Consider the following 22,124-nt stretch of genomic DNA (forward strand, 5'->3'; position numbering starts at 1 on the left):
AGAGAGAGGGTGGCAACCGATTACCAACAACTTAAGCTTGGCCACAAAATGTTGCATTGGGATTGGGTTATTAAGCCATTTAAGCTACGTGAGAAAATGCTGAAAAAGACAGCAGCAGCATCAGAGCCACTCAGAGGCACTCAGAGCCACTGCTGCGGCTGCTGCTGCTGCTGCAGCGGATGCTGTTGCCAATTGGAAAATCTTTGCCAGAACCAACAACAAAAGGAACAGTGGCAGTAGCAGCGGCAGTGGCAGCGGCAGTGGCAGCAGCAGTGGCAGCAGCAGCGGCAGAGAGCGGGTAGGGAGGTAAAATGATTTAATTTAATGACTGCCAATAAACATTTACCCAACGAACAGCAAAATCAATTAAACACAAAAGGGGGGTGGGGTGAGGGGGGGGGGGAGCACGCACGCCCCATCCCTGGGGCCGAATGTCGTTAAACTTTTTTTTTGCCAGGCGACCTTCCTCTTCCGTTCTTCGGAGAGATTTTCATTAAGACAACAAAACAAAGTTTGGGGTCTTCGGTGTTTGCTTAGTTTTTAGTTGTGAATGAAATGAATCCCCACTCCCCACCACGCACACACCCGAAGCTAAAAATAAACCTCAGAAAAAAGTGCCACAACGCTGTAGGTAAATCATTTGTAGATTTGTCTTCCACTTGGCAGCGTGGCAGCATGGCAGCATGGCAGCAGATCTTTTGGTGAAGATTTCTGGGGCGTGCGCGTGATTTCAGCCTCATGTTTTGTCGTCTCCCCCATCTCTCCGCCCCATCTCTGAGTGTGTCTTTTGTTGTGTGTTGGAGGAAGTGCAAAGTACCTTGATAAGATCTTTCACTCTGTGGGCTTCTCCAGTGCCAAAAAACCAAAAACTTGCGAGAAAAATGAGCAGCAAGAAAACGCTTAATTGCTTACCTCAATCCACAGAAGTCAGACTGAGAAGGAGACGCAGGGTGGCAGGCGGGACGGGTTATGATAGATGGCTAAAACAAGCTTCTAAAAGGTGGTGGGGGGCCCCGGGATTAGTTATGGCATTCCCGTATTGCAGCATACTTTTGGGGCCATAAACGTTGCCTAATGGCCGAAATAATAACTGAATTCATTTGATTGTGTTTACTTTGCAATCATCATCCATCCATTCATCCATTCATCCATCCATTCATCCATCCATTCATCAATCACTCAATGTGTGGCAAGCAAGAGAGATTGATTGACTCCTGATAGCTCTGATAAGTGTTATAAGTGTTTTCTTTCCATTTCCATTTAATTAGTTCTCATCCGAAATTTTAGCTTTATTTTTGGTTTTGTTTTTGGTTTTGGCCCATAAATCCGCTGCCCAGTGGACTTCTTAACTGTGTTTCAGCTGTAGCTGTTGCAGCTGTTGCAAATAAATCTGTAAGCTTTACACGTGTCTCCTCCAGCTGAAGTATCTGGCTGCTTATCCGTGGGAATCGCGCTCCCTCTCTGCCCCCTCTGAGGCGCATGCAAATTAGATTTTTTTTAATTGGCGCCTGACCCCGGGCAGAAGCTGCTGCTCTTATCTCTTCTGTTGGCTGTTGGCGTCACCTCGATGTCATTCGCTTTTATGGTTATTGCCGCAGTGGCAGGGGCAGTGTCAGTTGCAGTGGCTGTGGCAGATGCAGCAGTTGCTGTTGCAGTTGCACATGCAAATCGCGGCTTCACTTCTTTTCCTGTTTTTTTTTTTTGCGTGCGCTTAATTGAAAATTGTGTTTCGTTTCGACTTGGATTCTAATGAATGGAAAAAGTCAAAGACGACGGCGACGACAGCAACGCAGTTTTCGCCCTCCCATCGCGATGCCAGGGCCAGCGCTAGGGCCAAAAGGGAAGAGTGCTACGCCTCGAGGGGGAAATCAGAGCTGAATCAGAGCTAAATCAGAGATTGGGTGGAGGGAGGAGGAGGAGTAGAAATCACAGCACAAGAAATGGCAGGAGGAGGAGGAGGAGGAGGAGGAGGCATGCCAAAAGGTAGAAGGAGGAGGCCCAAAAAAGGAGCAGCAGGAGGCTCAGGTAAGAGTAAAGCTGTGCCACTAGGGGTGGGCATGCTGCCTTGGGTGGATGTTGCCTCAGGCCACAAAATCCCCGCGATCTTGGCCCTTTTGTTTGAGAAACTTGCCTCAAGACGAGATCGTCGGGCGGATTTCCCGCCAAAATCTACTACGGGGGTTGCTGCACACAACGGGATCTCATCTCTGTGTTCTCTGGTGGGGTGGTTCGTCCTTCGGGCGGTGATGGTGATGGTGATGGTGGTGGTGGTGGCGGGCGGCGGTGCCTGCTGCTGCTGATGTGGGGTGGCCGCCGCGGCAGCACAATAGAGCCTCAGAGGCTGAGAGGGCGACTCGATGATGACGATGACGATGCTGGGACGCAGCACCGTGGGAAGATTTCGGATACAAAAGCCTGAAGGAATCTTTTCACTGAAATTCCCCTGCAGCTGCAGAGCCGCTTCAAGAAGAGAACTTTTACCTTTGGCCTCTGTGATTGTGCTCGAGGCCTTCGCTCTTTGGCAGGGCGCGTAGGCATTTGGCGGCGGTGACACTGAAATGTACTTGGAACTGCAGCACTGCCACCACCACCCCACACAGGCAGGCACTCGTTGTGGTTGGGGGGGAGGGGGCAGGCAGCTGTGGAGCGGAGAGTGTCGCCAAGACGGGCAGCAGACTTCATCAACAAATCAGTTGTGTCAATCTGTCAGATTGGATTGTGTGTTGGCTGTATCGTTTCTCCCCACCCTCCCCTTCTGTCTACCGATCGTGGCGCGTTCTTGGCCGTGCGGTCTCTTGGCCACTTGGCCTACACCATTTTGGTTTTTGTCGCCTTCTCATTTCAATTTCAATAATTCATTCATTGCTGTAGTTGTGTGTGAATGTAGGGAACCCCTACACAACACCCCATCCCACACACACACACACACACACACATACAGCACACACAGATACAGCATATGTACATCTGCATACACCTACATTCGGCTGGCTGCCGCCTGCCCCTGGCCGCTTGTTCACGCGACCAACAAAATTTCTGTACGAATCGCGTAAACGCGTTTCGCGTCTCGTTTTTATTTCCCTGCCCACAATCCACGCACACCACCGCACACACACACACCGCGGTGTGTATCTGTGTGAGTGGCACAGTGGTCGAGTATTGGTGCGGCTACTATTCGTTCATTCACAAATTGTATTGTTGTAGCCCGCGACTGCTGCTGCTGCTGCCGTTTGCTGCTGCTGCTGCTGCGGCATGCTTTTGGTTTTGCGCCTTCGCTGCTGCTGCTGTTTTGCTTCTTTTTATTTTTGTGTGTTTTGTCAACACACAGATACACAGATACACAAACACTCGAGCAGCATTCGGCAGCTGCGGCGGGCACACACACACACACACACACACACACACACAGAAAAAGAGCGCAACACCCGAGAGAGCGGAACTCGCTCTCTGCATCGGCATTTCATTTCAAGTTCAGGCTGAAGTTGTTTTGCCGGCATTTGTCCACACACCCACACACACACACACAGAGAGAGAGAGAGCGAGCGAGCAAGAGAGTGCCTGTGTGTGTGAGCGTACTCTCTCTCGCGCTTCGTTTTATCCGTAAAGTTTATCCGGCCATTGTCGTGGTCGTTGCTCAAGAGTCAATCGTCAATCGTCAGAGATTTTCCTATAATAATGCAATTTGTGCTGTGATTTGAGCGCATCTTAAAGGCTAAAGATTTTGGCCAGCCATTCATTACACTCGGCTGGGTAATGGTTCATATCATGTCACTATCAATACATGTGTCAAAGGATGCAATTGTTGTATCTGCCAAGTGTCAGACACAGGCATTGAATTACTTGAATTGCAATATCCCTCCAAATATCCCCCAATTGTATCTGGCAGTCGGTAGAAATTGAGTAAAAATTTATATCTTAGATTCAATTGCATCTTTTCATGTTCTAAGGCAAATAAAATAGCTGCAAGTGTATCTGGTGATATCTGTTGATATCTGGCATACTTAATGGATACAATTGTAACTTATTATAGTCGATAGCTACTCGCAAACTTGTAATTGTATCGAGGGAACTATTTTAAAGCTGAAAAAGCTTTTTCAAAGAGTGAGCTATTAAATCTTGATGCAACTTGAGACGTAATTGTGACCAAAAGATGCGCATAAGATGCATATAAGATGCACATATGTATTCATTCATGTATCTGCGACTAGAATAGACATTGTGGAAGTTCCAACAGTATTATAGCTACACCTTGGCCATTCTTAAATGAAAATACTGCATGGTGGAGCAATCTTCCCAGCTAAAAGTATCTTTAAGTCATTTAAACACATTTTAACAACCCACCCACGTTCCTATCCCTGCAAACGTGCCTCAAAGATACTCCAAATAAGTATCTTATTGGGCTGAAAAGTACTACAGAGTTATGCAGATATCTTGCAGCTGCTCGTAGCTATGAAAATTTATGAATTTTCTTCACCTAACTTCCTTTTCTTACCGATTTTCCCTCACATAACTTCCCTGTGTTTCCTTTTGCTGCTCCCTACGAGTGCCAGAGCCAGTGCCAGTACGATTACGAGTACGAGAGTATTATATAATCCGCAAAAGCCGCAAAGTGGGAGGCGCCTATTCGGAGCTCGCTTTCGCAACAACAACAACAACAACAAACGAAAAGCAAAAAGCAAAAGGCAAACAGCAAACGGCAAAAGCGCCAAATGCAGCCGAGTCCCCCCATTGGCATAGAGTTTTGAGCAATTAGAAGCCCACGCAGCCATAAACAACAACTACAACTGCCGTCGGAGCTGCTGTCGGACTGATGAGGGGGAGTCACCGACGCCAACACCGCCAACACCGAGACACCGAGACACCGATACCGAGACCGAGATACGAGAGACTCCAAACACCGACACCGACACCGATGCCGATGTCGTGGTGGCTCCAAGAGCAGCTCCCACTGCTGCCGCCGCTGCTGCTGCTGCACCAATACTTCGGCACTCTCCAACAACAGCTGTTTTTTAGTGGAGCCACCGATTCCGATTCCGAGTGCTTGCTCCCACGTGCTACTGCGGAGTATAAGCCCTGCTCTCCCTCTCCCTCTCTCTCTCTCTCTCTCTCACTGTCTCTTGCTCTCTTGCTCTCCCACCGCTTTATCCGGCGAATGAGAGGCCACTCACACACACCGCTACTGCCTTGGTGTGGGTAAACGATGTGTCTGTGTGTGTGTGTGTGTGTGTGTGCGCTCGTGTAGAGTATCTGTGTGTGTGTTGTTCGGTCGGGTCGGATTCTACTTAGAAGAAAAGGCCCGCCGCTGCTGCCTTGCGCCAGTTTCTTGCTGCCTGCTGATGCCAGTTTCAGTGTCTCGGTTCAGGTTCCAACGTCAAGAGGCCCGCACGCGCTCCACGCTCCACGCTCTCCACACACAAAAACCCACAAGAGCCGTCGCACAAACGAAGCATCGCGCGAGCCTCGTCTTAGATTGTGCCCAAAAAAAAAAAAAAAAAAAAAAACATTTCGTTTCGTATCTTTGAAATTTTGTGCGTGCAACAACTGCAGTTGCAATCTCATCCTCTCCCTCACTCACTCACTCACTCTGCTGCTGCTGCTGCTACTACTGTTGTTGTTGTGCTGGTGGTGGTGCGAGTGTTGGTGGTGGTTGGTGGTTCCTGTGCGTTGGTGTTGGTGCAGCCCCCGAAGCGCAGCCGAAGCCGACGCCGACGCCAGCAACAACGACGACGACGACGACGACGACGCGACGTCGGGAAAATCTCTTTGCAGTGAAAATTTTGTTCATACGTTTTCGTGTTATTTGTTATTCGCACGTTGACGCGACGAGACGGAGAAGGCGCGACGACGACGACGACGTCGTATACCCGAGAGAACAGAACACGAGCAAAACGAAGTTGCAACACACCGCACACACACACACACACGCACACACATTGCAACTGCAACTGCAAATGCCCCATGAATGATCGCGCGTGCAACATACTGAAGAAACGCTCTCAACTAACAAAAAAAAAAAAAACAAAAGCAAACCGTGAATACCTATCAAAAATCCGCAAATCCACACAACTAAATCCCATGTAATAAAAATCCCAATGAAAATCAAGTGAAAACAAAAAATCAGAGCCAGAGCCAGAGCCCCTGAAAAAGTGTTCTTTGGGCCAACAAAAGTGTCTTACAACAAAAAATAATACAAAATTAAAGCGGAAGTCCACTCAAATTTAACGCATGAAATTGAATGCGTTATTATTATGATATTTATATCAATTATGAAATGTTAACGAAAAGCATCATCGCACACACAGTCACCGAGTAGGCCGCAGAGGCATCCCGTAATCCGTACTTCGTAATCCGTAATACTCTACGCCCCGTTAAACACGCAACACGCCACACGCAAACGAAACGACAAACAAAAAAAAAGCTAAGAAAAAAGTGTGATATTTTTGAGATATAAATTAGCAATTTAGAGAATTATTCGAATTATTGTTAAATGTGCGCGAACGCAGTTAAAGGCCAGAGCAGAGCCCGCAGCAGCTCCAGTTGCAGAGTTCCACCATTTGGATAATGCTTGGATAATCATCAGCAACAGCATCATCAACAACAAAATAAAACCAAAAGCAAAAAGAGGTAAGTGATCGGAGGCAGCCGTCGGTTTGCCGTCGGGTAACAGAAAGGGGCTTACCCTTACTCACTCAATCAAGCAATCACAAGCAATAGTCAGTCAGTCAGTCAGTTAGTCAGTCAGTCAGCTAGTCAGTCAGTTGGTTAGTCAGGAGCTAGTCAATCAATTGCTTGCCGCAGCAAAAGCTTAGCAAAATGTGTCAAAATATTATAGATCTAATTACCCGCCCCGGGGCAGTAGATCGTTTTCGGCAGGCAGCGCGCACTCAGCGTAATATCAGCCGAAATATAAATAGGAATATAAATATACATATATGAATACCAATATGAATACGAATATAAATATATGAATAGGTGTGTGTGTGTGTATGGATTGCACCTATGAATGATGTTGTTGGAGAATTCATATCAGCACAACGGGCCCCCCTCATAGATGATGCTGATGCTGATGCTCCTCCAATCAGCAGAGAGTACGGGCACGGGTACGGGTACGCAAAGCAGGAATTGACGTCAATCCATGGAACGACTTGACTTGACATCGCTGATTGTTCAGATCGAGCCACGATCGAGCTTGGATCGTGTGCCAGCCCAGAGAGGCAAATTGACGCACAACCAGAGCAGCGATAGATCGATCGATGGATGGTGTAGAGGGACCCTTAGCCTTAGCATTGAACGCAGTTTGCAGTGTCTTGTAGTTGTAGTTTTAGTTCCATTCCTAGTTAGTCTTCCATTTGGACAATTTTAATTGCCATTGCTGGCCATATTAATCTCGGCCTCTGCCTCTGCCACAGCATCTCTCTTTATGTGAACTATGCCAATTGTCGTCTACACCTGCAGATGTAGCAGCCAGAGGCTGAGGCTGAGGCTGCTGCTGCTGCTGCTGCTGCTGCTGCTGGCAGAAACTGGCCTCTGGCTCTCTGCATCTCTGACAAATTTGTATGCACGCGCTTCAAAAGTGCAATATTAATTAATTCCCAGCAACGGCAAACGACAGCAAACAAGAGGAGTTGCATGCAACACAACGTCTGATCTGTATGCAGCAGAAGTTGCAACTTGCTGCTGCTGTTGGCTGCTGCTTGCTGCCTTGCTGCTTAGTCGAGAGGCAATTAAATCGTATGTCATTCATTGGTAATTTATACCATTTAAAGGCAAGACGCAACGCTGCCGCACTCCGCCAGACTCTGCCTCCTCTCCTGCTCAGGCATGCGCGGGGGGCGGGCGGAGAGGATCATCGAATCGATGTTGTGTTCCTGTTTTGGAACTCCTACAAAAAGGAAACTCCACTCAAGCCTCCTCCTCAGTCTCAGTCTCTCTGCACACTGCTTTGGGTTTTGTTTTTTTTTGGTTTTCTTTTTCTGTATCGATCTCTCACACCTCTCGCACAATTAGCATGCGATTTTTGTGTGCTGGCCAAACCCTCCGAGTATCACAAATTCTAGAGCTGTAGTGCCCAGCCAGCGGTGTGTGCAGACTTAGATCGGAGTTTTCCTTCGCTGGCTCTGACTGTTTGATCGATTGCCTTGCGGACGAGACAGCGGCGATCATCGCTCACCGATTCTCACCCCCCATCCATCCCCCCTCTGGTCGAGCCCCGTACGATCTTCTGCGATCCGATTCGATCAGCGATAAATGCAACTTGCCATGAAAAGTGATGCCTTAAATGGACATTAGGCTATTGCACATTTCTCAATATGTCGCGCGCGACTCTGCCAAGTGATTTTTTCACTGTTTTACTCTGTCGAGTCGAGTCGAGTCGATCGAATGCCCGATGATGTCTCGGAGCTCTCGACTCTGGCTCTGACTCTGGCTCTGCCTCTGGCTCTGCTCCTCCTGGCTTTATACGCACCGAGCCATATATGATGAACGGAGAGACGTCTGCCACAGCCACAGCCACAGGCCACTGCTTGTGGCATATAAAGCAGGCACCAGGCAGTAGGCAGCCGCCACACAGTGGGAGTGGATGGGGATGGGGATGTGGATGTGGCAGTAGGGGGAGGTCGCATCACCCATCACCCGCGCATTGCGACGCATTTCCAAACGGTAGGACGTTCCACAACGTCAACTGAAACTATTTGCATTTTCATACAAAAACACCCCAACCAGCACCCCACTCCAACCCGCCTACCCGCCCTAGTTCTTGCTGCTCATTCCCTCCCACAAAAAAAGGCGGCGGGCTGCGACTGGGAATGGGGCTGACCGTTGGGGTCTCTGGTTCATTGGTTAATTTATTTCAGACACAGCCTTAAATTAACAATTTTAATACAAACGAAAAACCAAACCAAAAAAAAAAAAGAACAACAAAAATCAAGAGGAACAACAAAAGAGCGCGCATTGAAATTGAGACGTTGGAAGCGATATACAAAATAAAAAATAAAAAAAAAGACTAAAGAAAAAATGCACACAATACAGAAAAAAAAACACAAAAAAAAAAAGACAAAAAAAAAGCGACTAAGAAAAAAGAAACATAAAATAAATTTACAGCAAAACAAAAGGCATGTAACAAAAGGAGGCGAGAAAAAGGAGAAGCGTCAGGCGGTAGAGGGCGGGGAGGGAGAGAGAGAGAGGAATGTGTGCGTGTGTGTGTGTGTTCGTGTGTGTAAAGTGAAATAAAAATTCTGGCGCGTTAATTAACTTTAAACGATTGAAAACGAATTGATTTGGAGAAGCCATTTGATTTGGATTAGTCGTGCCTCGGCAGCGAAGAAGCAGGTCTCCCCCCAGCAGAGATCTCTCTAGAGGTTAGGCGTTACATTAACTGGGGTTAGGCAGGGGGGCTGGGTTAGGGCAGGGTGGGTTGCCAGGCCACACAAAGCAGAGGCTAAAATTAAAATTCAATCATCACGTGTGCGTTAAAAAAAAAAATAGGAGAGAGACAATCAGCAAAGGAAATGGAGATGGAGACACAGTGAGACAGCGACACAGAGATCTCTGGGGACGATGGGCAAGATGTTAATTAGAATGCGTTAAACAATAAAACAAAGAGACAATCGGACACAACGAAGCGTCTGCTGCTGCCGCTGCTGCCGCTGCCCCAATAGTTGCAAAGAGTTTAACACCTTTGCGGCAGCGGCACAGCGGCAGGGTATCCGACATCTGATAGGGGGGGCTGACTGATCCGCGCGACCCTGGTGCGGGGACATGCGTTGTTATCATGCATTTGATAAACGTTTTGTTTTTCATTAGAGCCCCCCCAAAATGAGACCCAGAGACAGACAGACAGACAGACAGAGAGACAGAGACAGAGGGATCCTCCGTACAATGGGTGATGAGCGATCAAAGCACTGATCTCCGTGTGGGTATTGAACACACCACCCCTTCAATTAGCATCAGAAATTAAATCAAATGTGGAGTTCCATGGAATAGCCAAGCCATGTGGTGCGCGATTACCGCCTCGGACTGCCGCCGACTGCTTCGTCTTTTGCGGTAGAAATTGTTCCCATGCTAAACAACAATTTATCAGCAGGCGGACACAGCAACGTCCTGTCTGAGGTTAGCGGCAGGCAATGCGATAGTGCGCCAGCGAACCGCAAAGAACTCTTTCCGGGGGGTCGGATAATACTAACCATAGAATTCAATTAAAATTAGGAACTTTTTGTTGGCTCCCGGTGTGGGTGCACAGCCATAACCCATAGTGCACGTACTCGTAGCATTCGATAGAATACTAAGACCGCACCCCACACACCACCCCACACACCGCAGCACTTCAAAAACAACGTTTTAATCTGGAGTAGTTTCAATTAACGTCATTGGACTACATAGATCGCTGATTAGGGATTGAATGAAATGAACATTAAAGAGGAATAAATACTAGAGAGTACTAGAGGGAGAGAGCGGGAGGGAGAGCGGGAGAGCGAGCGGGAGAGCGTGAAAACAAAAACAAAAGAAAGAATCAAGTGAATCCCATGCGAAACAAAAAAAAATAGAAACGAAAACAAAGTCGGAACGGAATCAGAATTGGGCGCTGGGTTGGTGGGTTGGTGGGGGCAGAAATCGTATTTATTCCTTGGGAGATTGTGCGGCGATTGCGGGCCCACCCACCGCACATGGTCAGCGGCTTATCAGTGGGGGCCTATATATGTACATATATATAGCCGCACGATCCATACAGATAGATAGAAGCGGCAGGCGGCAGCATGAAGCAGGAGGAGGAGTAGGAGAAGGAAGGCCTTCGATTTACGTCACAAGTCGAGTCGCAATTCATGAATTTCTTTGGCACTAAAAAAACAATTCTATTTATTGGACGAGTGCCCCTGAGAGAAGGGGGGGGGTGTGGGTTTGGGTTTTGGGGTCTGATAAGTGGGTGCCCCTGATAACCAGCTAACCACTCAGTGGGTGGTGGCTGGTGGCGGGTGGGTGGCTGTTGGCTTATATTGGGAAATAAACGACAAACGCATTGCATAAAGAATCGGTCAGTGAGTCCCGTGTATTTTTCTCTGAGTCACGAGGAAAGACTCTCCACTCCACACCACGCCACACCACTCCACACACACACAGCTCTGATCTTGCGATGTGTCGATATTTTGTGATTAGAGTTAGGCACTGAAAAAAACCCGTTGGCGCCTCTGGAGCTCCCCTTTTGGGGCGCAATATTTTAGTGGATTTTATAAGCAAAAAAAAAGGAAATCAAAATGAAAATGCAATGCAAATGCAAATGTCTGTCGCATAAAACTTAATTGTAATAGTTCTTTACGAGCTCCACTTTGCCATACGTAGGGGAGGAGGAACTTGTTTTGTGGCAGCTAAAGAGGGGGGGGGGGGAACTGGAAAACTCTTTAAAGCAAACACTTTGGCGGCTGCCTAATTTATGTAATGCCTGCCTGAGCCCAGCCCCAGCCCCAGCCTTAGCTCAGACCCCGGCCCTGCTCTGACCCATTGTCTCAGTCGCCTGTCGCCTGGGACTACTTTCCTTCCAAGTGGTTTCCAAAACAAAAAAGCGGGAGAGTGAAAAAGATGAAATATCTTCATGCCAACAAATCCATTACAGTCGAGTGCTCCAACAGCAAACAGCAAATAAATAAAAGATGTACGAAGTGTGGAACGAAAATTAACCGAAATTTTATTAGTATTTGCGCAAGCGCAAGCCAAAGTCAATGTTAAATATTTGACAACCAGTCAAACGACGACGACGCTACGGAACGGAGACCAGGCGACCAGCCGACCAGCCGACCAGTGCCCCGCTCTGACCAAAAAGAGTGCCGACTCTTGGGAGTTGGGGGAGTCAGCCAGGCAGCCAGGCAGCCAGGCAGCATCTGCATTCCTCTCTCTCTCTCTGTCTTCTCTTCTCTGCTGTGTCTCCTTTTGGGCGGACAAGCCAAAAGGCAATTAGAGTTGACACTTTTCGGTTTTTGGGTTCGGTTTTGGTTTTGGTTTTGGTTCGGTTCGGTTCGGCGCGCGGCATTTCATCCTCGCAGAAGGGCTCTAAAGAAGTTGTCCGCTCGCTGAAGTTTTTGGCCACGGGAACACAGGTACACACACGGGTACGAGTACGAGTATCTGCGAGCGAGCCCCAAGGGACAGTTTAATTTTCACTAGACATTCGCCTCCACTTAAAAACCATTTTCACTTGAGACGTGACCATCCAGCGGTCCAGCGGTGCATCGTTCCATTGGGCCGCCAGAAGATTGCGTCTTCTTTTGCGTCTAATGTCCAAAGGGGCTCTGTTCGGTTCGGTTCGGTTCGGTTCGGGGGAGATCTCTGTGTGTTATTTATGGATCAATATTGACGCCGCAGCAGCAGCAGCAGCAACAGCAGAGAGGCGGGCGGCATGCGGCGGTAGGTGGAGACAACATTGTAAACAAAGTGTAAGCCGCTCAAAAACCCCACCCTACCCCCAAACCCCCTACCCCTTCGCTTTGTAGAGAAAAGTGTCACTAAAGCATCTTTGGGATTCCATTGCTATCTGCAGAGGCCAAACAATGGGGAGGCAGAGGCAGAGGCAGAGGCAGAGGTACAGGCACAGGCACCCAATCGATGAAATGCGATGACAATGGATGTTGGGTAGAGCAGTGGCAGAGGAGGCGGAGGAGGATGAGGCGGAGGAGGAGGCCTTGTAGATCTTCCATTTAATCATAAATTTGTTAAGCGATTATATTTACAGTTTTCACAGTCACCTTTCTATATATACCTAGCATATATATATATTTGAAGGGAGCGAGCTCCACGATCTTCCGAAATGAATATGCAAATTATTATTTGTTATTATTATGTTTATGTTTATGCATAAATCGCCCATCCATTCGTCTTATGGATGTTTGTTTGTTGTCGAATCTTGAACGCTGAATGAATGGCTGGCACGTGTATCTGTGTGCCTCCCTCTCTCCCTGTCTCCCCCCACTGAGGCAGGCACCCCCCCAAAAAAAAAAAAACAAAAGAAACCACAGGGGGAAAAAAGGGGAAGCCTGTTGAGTGGCAAACTGATTTCCGTTTGGGCAAAAAAGCACCACAAAAAAAAAAAAAACGGAGGTAGCAGGCACAGGGAGGCCCGGCCAGTGGCAGGGAACCAGGCAGGGAACCAGGCTGGGACTGTGGCAAGTCTTAAATTCCAATGCATACGCGCTGTTTGTTGTTGTTGTTGTTTGTGTGGCAACAAGAGAAATGCATTGCCGGGGCAAACCACAGAGGCAGGGGCAGAGGCAGAGGCAGGAGGGGGTGGGTGGCACATCGAATCGAAACGAAATGTTTCTCACGCTCTCGCCCCAAAGGACATCTCCCGAGCAAGCCGCAGAAGGAGAAGAGAATGCGAGAAGACACCCACGACAGGGAGGCGACAGGAGAGCGAAGACACAAAAGAGGACACATGCCCCCGGGCGCTGCCCCCCCCCCCTACCCCTTGTGCTACTTGAGTGAAACTGAAATTCCTGAAAGCCGCTTTTCGACCAATAAAGTCTTATTATATACTCATCAATTCAGCAGCAGATAAAAGTCAAAAACTTTGAGATACGCTCACGGCTCTGGATCTGGATGTGGATGTGGCTGTTGGCTGTTGGCTGTGGATGTTGTCGATGGATGCCGCCGAACGACGACAGCGACGACAGCGACGACGGCGACTAAGGCACAAATCAGATAAATTATAATTAAAGCAGAGACGAAGAAAGAAAGATAGAGAGAGAGAGAGAGACGCAGGAGGAGGCATATACAGATGGAGATGCGAGATGGAGATTCTCGGCTCTGTGATGTCAGAGCGTATTTAAAATACGAGTAGAACGAACGAGCCGCTTGCATCCGCCGACGCCGACGCCGACGCCACACGACCGACCCGACCCAAAGAGCCGAAACCCTACCTCTCTCTCAGCCCCTGCGATCACACTCCTTCGATCGCTGTAGAACTGAGAGCCAAAACAAATAAACAGCAAGACAGTGGAACCAACAGCAACAACAGCAACAGCAACAACCAAAGAAGAGTCGCAGACGTCGCATAGAATTGAGCTTCAGTCCGCTGGCGGCCAGAAAACACCTGTCAAACTGGTCCAAAAAAAAAACAAACCAAACAGAAAACAGAGAGAACAGAGCAGAACAGAGCAGAGCAGAACAGAGCAGATCCCATACCATCCCAGTCCGAATGCAGAACACAAAAAAAAAAAAATAATAAGAAGAGAAAATCGGGGGAGAATCGGGGTAGAATCAGTGGCCGGGGCCCGTGGGTCTTTGGGATAATGACTGCGCAAAGGATGATGTGGTGTGGTGTGGTGTGGCATGATGACGCTGATGAAACTCCCCACCAAAGCGGATATGCAGCGAATGAAAGAGAGGGTTTCTGATTAGCCAGGGAATTGATTTAATTGAAAGATGCAGCAGCAGCAGCAACAGCAGCAACAGCATCGAATGCAACAGCTAGGGGAAAGCAAAGTACCGCCGCCGCCACAACGGAAGTTATTACGCAACGCAAGTTGCACCCAAAAGTAGTGCCTGCCTGCCTCCGCATTTGATTGGATTAGATGATGTTGCAAGAACACAACACAGCAGAGAGATTATTCAGAGCTATTTTCTCACAGCTAATTACAGCTGAAGGGAAATAAAGGTGCCGCCTAAGCAGGAAATGCCAGAGCAAGAGCTACGATTCGTGGAGCCAATAAAATGTTAGCCCACAGCCTTAACCCACCCCCACACCCACCACCCACCACCCACCATTTAGTGTCAGTGGAGGGTTAACGCAGACAAGTATATTCCCTTGATTCCCTTGATTCGTTTGATTCCTTGGATTCCTCTTTCAATTAGCAGACAGACACGCAAAGGCAACGCGCAACGCGCAAAGGACAAACTTTTTACAGCCTTAACCCCCCCACCCCCAAACGAAAGTATCTCTGAGATACACTCGTACCCGTACCGCTTGAATGTGTGTGTGTGTGTGTGTGTGTACGTACCACCGACTGCAATCAAATTACAAAACTTAATCGCATGCAAGCGGCAAACGGCAGGCGGCAAACGAGCGGCAGGAACAGGACACTAAAATGTGTCTATGTGTCATGGAGGGGTGGCGTGGGGCGTGGGACGTGGTGGCGGGTGAAAAGTGAAAAGTGGAAATGTGGAAAATCAGAGTGCAAATGGAATGGCAGTGCAACCAACACTTGCTGCGGCACCAACGAGCTAACGAGTGAACATTTATGCAAAAAAAAAAAACAAAAACAAAAACAAAAAACCAAACCGAAACCGAAACAACAAAAAAACAACTGCAATGCGTGCGTGTGGCAGCCACAACTTGCCCCACAAAGTGGGGGAGCAGTCGGTGATGAAGCAGAAGCAGAAGCAGAAGGAACGACAGTCGGACAGCCGACAGGAAGTGCGCAAAATGCCACAACTTACGACCGCATTGTGTTGCAAGCAGTTTGCAAAATGCTAAAGAGGCCCCCTGGCCCGCCCGGCCCCCTGTCTCCTACTCACACTTACCCGCTATCTCTCACTCCCTCTCTCTCTCTCGCTCTCCCTCTCTCTGTCTCTCTCTCTGTCTCGCTGTCTTTGCAGCAAAGTTTCTCTTTGATTTTTCTTTCGTTTGTTTCGCCATTAAAGTGGTTGTTGCATGTTGCATGTTTGGTGCTTGTAAACAAGCTTGTCGCTTCGGCCTATAAAGTAACAAAATATTATTAAATTAGCAGCAGTCGCCAAGCAAAAGACAGAAAGATAGCAAGATACGTGGCTAGGCAAGGGATGCGAAGCCTTGAATACCCTTGAAGATAAATAAATAAATAAATGGCAGAAATATGCCGCCCGATTTTGCTGAAAATTGTGCGCGAAATGTGGCCACAGATTGCTGCCGATTTAATGGCTCGTACAGCTGCAGGCGTGGAAATCTTTTCGAGTGAGATTTTATGCTTTTTTCTCAATGATATTTGAGATTTTGAATGAGAATAATGAATGAACTCTACAGCTACAGTTAAAGCGATAAAGTTGCATGGAAATATCCTTAAAATCGAAGGACTTTTAGTGAAAGAAACAGAGGTATCCGGGCATCCTGCGTTCTATTCATTTAAAGCAGCTGGCACCTGGATTACATCCAGCTGAAACAGATACATAGAGGTACATACACGGAGAAAGACTTGCTGCAACGAGGCAGGGAAGGCCTCCAGCGGCAATAGGCGTGATGCTCCACCCACCAATGGAGGCACAAAAAAATGCAGTTGCTTTCTGCATCTGCTGTGTATCTGCTCTCTATGTATTCGCATCTGTATCTCTGCATCTGCATCTGTATCTGTATCTGTGTATATCTGCTCCATCTGTGTACATAATTATGGAGTCATGAGGCTGCCGCTGCTGCCACTGGGACTCCGATGGCGATGACCACGTCGACTGGTCATTAACTGCCTGATGAGCCGCGTTGCACGGGCAGGGTGCAGTCAGGGGCGGAGAGGGGTGGCAGGCTGGTTGCACAGTAGCCAATGCCAAGTGGCAGCCAGCTTCTCTAGCTGCAAGTTGCAGTCGGGACCGCCCCAGCCTGGGCCGCATAAATAATTATTAGCAATTGTCTGCAGGTGCAACAAGCAGCAGAAAAGCAACTTGCAGCAGGAGAAACAGCAGCAGCAGCAGCAGCAGCAGCCTGCCTCAAGTGGCAGGCTACTTAAATACTTATTGTGGATATTGCTCGCGCAATTTTCAGCATTTTTCACATTTTGCGACGACGAAACAAAAGACTTAAGCAACGAACTTCTGGCACTCGCAGCCAGAGCAACAGGATCATATCTCGCTCTCGCTCTCGCCCTCTCTCTGTCTGTCTGTCTGTCTGTCTGACACTCGGGATAAATAAGGTCAGTGGCAAGAGTGGTGGGAGGAGGTAGGTAGGGTAGGCCACCCAAGGGGCATGCATCCACAGGGCCACAGGTAGCCAAGAAAAACATAGCCACAGAAAAGTGGAGACGGGCCGAGCGGAGGCTGCTCCCGTCTCTCTCTCTCTGCCTCTCTCTTGAGGCTGTTGTAAAACGTCAAAAACTGGAAAAAAAACCACTCAAAAATACTCAAAGCAGTGAGGGGGCAGTGCGGGGCAGTGCGGGCGGGGAGCTGCAGCTGGTGGGGCTCGGTGGGGCATATATGTAAGGTAGAAATTATTAACTGACATTTTAATGATGATAATGATGATGCCCCGTTGACGGTTGCCTCTTGCAACTGCGTCGGTGGCTAGACATAAAAATACAACAACAACAACAATAACAACAAAAAGAGAGGGAACAAAAAAAAAACGCTTTACCCTCGAGGGGGCACCACACCACACACCACACCACAGATATCCCCCATCCTCTACCCACAGGTAGAGAGACCCGCGGCAGTTGCAGCGGCACCGGCAGCGGCAGCCGTGATTTTTATCAGCTTCCCACCTGACGACTGGCGCCAGCTTCATTTCTTTGCCACTGCCACTCTCTGGAGAAAGAGACAGAGAGAGATAGAGAGAGTGAGATAGAGAGAGAGTATTCGGTGAGAGTATTCCCCCCCGCAACCCACTCGTAAATATAGAAAATCTAAAGTTTAGAATGGATTTTTCGGTTCAAAAATCAATTAGCCATGAATTTTAATTGATTTTCGGAAGGAGACTGCCCCCAGAGAGCGAGAGCGCTAGCGAGAGAGAGGCTGTAATTCGTTGGGGCACGCTGGCCATTCGATGCGGCTGTAAAACTACCCCCTTGCTTCCTGTACCCTCCTCCTACTCCTCCTGTTCCGCTGCCAGATCAACCATGAAAATAAGTTTTGTGGCTAATTTTCGAGGCACCCACAATTCGCTGCAGCAGCAGCAGTCGCAGCCGCAGCCGGCCAGGACTTATTGTCAGGTTTGTGCCGCGTCTGTTTGCAACATGCTTAATGTCAGTGCAACAACAGCACAGCACAGCACAGCAACAACTGCAACGCACTGTCACTGTCATGCATCATCAAGAGGAGGCCTCTCTGTGGCTCTGTGGCTCTGTCTCTGACTCTGGGGCTCTGTCTGCTGTTTGAAAATTATTGCATGTCTCGGGGACGACTCGGACTTTGGGTCTTCAACCTGCCAGAGGATGCAACAGCAGCAACAGCAGCAGCAGCATCTCTGGGACTGCCTCTGTCTCTGTGGCTCTGTGCCTCAGTGAGTGATGCGATTATCTGCAAGATTCGCTTATCTACGGTGATCCATCAGTGGATGCGAGTCTCCTCCTTCTCCTTCTCCTCCACCTCCTCTGGACGGACTTTGGCGGGATCTTCGTGCAAAAATGCGTAGCCGTACGCCTGCGCGGGCGTCCAGTCTTCTGTCCACAGTCCCCCCTGTCCACCCTGTCTGCCTTCTCTTCATATAAATTAGAATGTGAGCTGCGTATTTGCACGGTGTGTGTGTGTGTGTGTGTGTGTGTGTGTGTGCATCTCATGGATACACAACGTGTAGGATACTCCTGTGTCTGAGTTTTTAATTTACTCTTTACTCGGGCGGTGGCTCCCACGGTCGAGCGGACATGCGGCGGCGGCGGCCACCTCTGGAGAGGCAGAGGCACCCGCTAGGAGTAGAACTTGCAGCTTGCGGTTGACTGTTACTGCTGCTGCTGCCGGTGCTGCCTCCAGGAAGCTCCGAAAGATACTTCGTGTGTTTTTTTTTTTATTTATTTTTTTTTTGTTGACTTTTGATTGAAAGTTGACACAGCGAAGCGTTGAAAACCACATCCGAAGCCAGGGCCAGGCCAGGCCAGGCCTTTGCCTCATTCTTCTCTCCTCTGTTTTGGTGCAACTGAACCTGGCACTTGGCTCTGCCATTCTGTGGCAGGAGCCTCTATGCCCCATGCGTCCTATGCAAATGCAATTAGTTTTTCTGATTAAGTTGTAGGCAGCCAAAAAAAAGTGCGCGCCACTGATGGGAGCCACAGAGATGGCTGTGGGGAGGCAGTGGGGAGGCAGTGGGGAGGCAGTGGGGAGGCACTGGGTAGGCACTGGGCAGGCACTGGGGAGGCACTGGGCAGGCACTGACTGCTGACTGCACCCCAGAAGTACACTTAAGCGCAGAGCACAAGCGACAGACCGTTAAATTGTTGCAATTACGAGAGTTAGACGAGCGATGTTGCCACTGCCACTGCCACACACTGCCGCCATATTTGAGCTGTAAAACAATATGCAAAAAGGTGCCTCTCGCTGCCTCCGCTCTCCGCTCTCCACTCTCCGCTCTCGTTTCGTCTATCGTCTGTCGTTTTGTGGGTGTGTATTGTGTTGCAGCAGCAGCAGCTACTGTTGTTGCCACTGCCACACTGCTATTGCTATTGCTGTTTTGCTGCTGCCTCTCTGCTTGGGGCAATTGTTTAGCACGCGCTGCTAATTTTGTGCCGCTGCCGTAGCAATTTCTACGTTGCATGCACGCCTCGTTGATTGTAGTAGGTGGAACGATACGATACGAAACGATACGAAACGATACGATACGTAGTACGTAGCCCCCGCTCTACTCTTGCTCTTGGAGGGTGTCCACATGCCACATACCAGTGGCAATCATTTTAATAGCAGGCTTCTTTCTGTGGTCAGTCTTTCGCTTGCAAGTTCTCTCCCACTCCCACTCTCCTTCTCTCTCCCTCTCTGTGACTATGGCTATGTAATTTATGCCCCACAACTAATTGCATTTGAAAGTTTAAACTGCAAAAGTCAAACGGTTTTCAGATACGATGCATGCCACATACCCCACACACACACAAAAAACCCATAAGCATAACCATAACCCAAAAAGCGTTAGAGCTGGGCACACAGAAATCGGAATCGGAATTGGAATTGGAATCTGATTTTAGATTCAGAAAAATAAAAATCATTTTCTCACGCGCTCCCTCCGCAGAAGTGGAGCTGCGCTCAGAAGTGGATTTCCATGGATTTCCATGGATTTCCCTGGGCCAATGGGCTCGCTCTCTCATTTGAAATTCATTCGAATTTCAATCGCATTTCAATAACGCAGCAGCCACACAGCGATGTTTATCTGCGAGGTTTGTTGCTGTGAGTGAGTAGGCGTGTGGTTCGGTTCGAATAGTTTTCAAATCAAAGTGGAATATGGGCTGCGGCATGGAGTGGCCACGACTCGAGTGGTCCACACAGAGAGGCAGCTACACAGATAGAGAGGGGAGCGTGTGGAGCCGTGTGGAGCGTGTTTGGGGCCAAGGTTCATGAGATAAGAGATGCGAGGATGGATGCGAGGATGAGACAGAAGTGGCGAAGTAGCCAAGCCAGCCTCTTGTTGGGGGTGCGATAAGGCAATGCCAGAGTTTATCAGCAGCCGCAGCAGCAGCAGCAGCAGCGTGTCTAGTGGCAGTGGCAGCAACAGTGGCAGCTGTGTGGAAAGCAAAGGCACACAGAGAGAGAGATACAGATACAGATACAGATACTCGTTGCTGGTTTGCTGGCTTGCCACTGGGGCAACATTTTTTTCTGTGTTGTTTTTTTTTGATTTTTTCGAACAAGTTTTTTTCGGTTTTGGTTTTGGTTTTGGTTTACGATTTTGTCGATTTTGTTGGCGGCATATTTGTTAAGGTCGCAGCTGCAACAGAGCTGCCAGTTGGGGGCTGGCTGCGCATAGCTGCTGGTCATATGCCACCGCAAAACATGCCATGTTGCATGCCTAATTGCAACAGGTGGCAAGCACACACAACACACAAGCCATGTGTGCAACAGTAGCAAGGGTTGGCTGTTGTCACTTTTTCTGTCAATTAGCAGTCGCCCCCAACAGCAGCTCAACCCCCCCACACCCCACCCCAACCGCACCCCATGCAAATCGTGCCACGTTGACAGTGCGCTGCATTAAATTGATTAAATTGTACAAAATAATTAGCAAATAATAGCAATTGTCCCGGCCAAAAAAGGCAACAGCCACAATTGCAAATGTGACACGAGATTTGTTTGTTGCTGCTACTGGAAATCGTTTATCTCACAAAATTAATAAGCCCCCAGCTCAAACACACAAAAAGATTATAATTTATTTAAAACACGACAGGCATCAAGTGACTGCCCAGAACGAAGCGCCAGATACACTGCCTGCGGTCGAAATTCACATGAAAGAAACACCTGAAAGCAGCTGAAGGTGCAGCGGCAAAAGTAAACTTTCGCAAGCTTAAAGATACTTTTTTCTTTTCTTATTACTTTTGTGGCAAGCAACTTGAAGCAACTCTGGAAAGAGTATCCATTTCATATAGCCGCCGCATCATCAATCAATTTTTGTTCGATCAGGAATTACCTTCGATTTCCAATCAGGCGGGCGGCTTCCCTTTTTGATATTCCTTGCCACTCCACCGCTCTCTCCCTCCCATGCTGCCACTGTTTTTTCGGCTGCAGTCACGCCCACTTAATTTGGCTTTAAGTTTCAGTGGGTGGCAACCAGTGGCTGTGCTTTTTGGGTAACTAATATTAAAACACTTCAATCAATCAATGTCCCGTGGAAAATTCAGCCAAAATGTTGGACAAATATATCTTTACACACATACACACATACATGCATAGATCGAATCTCCATCGAACGCCAAGCAGTCTCGCAAGACTCGCTGCCTCCTGAAACCTGCCCCATGCGATCTCCAAGCGATCTCCAACCGATCTCAATATTTGCCTATGAGACCATTAAATATTTATGAACCGCAGTGCCGAGCCGTGCCGAGCAGAGCAGAGTTTTGTCCAGTTTCCAGTTTTGATTAATGATCGAAACGTCTGTGGCTGTGTTCTGCTTTAATTACCGCAGCAATTAGCAGCTGAAGCAGCCCAAGCTGCCACGCAACAGAGATCTGCTGCTGCTGCTGCTGTTGCTAGCTGCTGGGCAGGGAGCTAGCTGCTGCTGCTGCTGCTGCTGCTGTAGCTATGACAAATTGTGGCAGGCAGCATCTCCTCCAAAAAATCTTCAATCTCTAACGATGTCTCCCCCCCCCCATCGCTCTTTGTCCACTCTTTTGCAGACTATGCCCCCAAAGAGCCCGAGGAGTGTCCAGCCGCAAGTCTAACTCCCGTCTCGAGGTAAGTTCGACACACAGCTGCAACTGCAACAGCAACGGCAGCAGCAGCAGCCACTTTTTGTGCCTCTCTTTTTTTTTGGCTCTGCCTGACAACCCTGGCCCGGGTCTGGC

The 22,124-nt window shown here is 48.6% G+C and overlaps 1 protein-coding gene across 1 annotated transcript in view; it reads left to right on the forward strand.

Annotated features, from left to right (window-relative positions):
* Positions 1 to 6,515: 6,515 nt before the first annotated feature.
* Positions 6,516 to 22,124, forward strand: part of LOC111076186 — a 30,885-nt gene continuing 15,276 nt past the window's right edge. Inside the window, exon 1 of the transcript XR_002607998.2 lies at positions 6,516 to 6,624. The gene's annotated coding sequence lies outside the window, so the exon portion shown is untranslated. The remainder of the gene's footprint in view (positions 6,625 to 22,124) is intronic.

Source organism: Drosophila obscura, unplaced genomic scaffold, assembly GCF_018151105.1.
Source record: "Drosophila obscura isolate BZ-5 IFL unplaced genomic scaffold, ASM1815110v1 contig_1, whole genome shotgun sequence".
NCBI lineage: Eukaryota > Metazoa > Arthropoda > Insecta > Diptera > Drosophilidae > Drosophila > Drosophila obscura.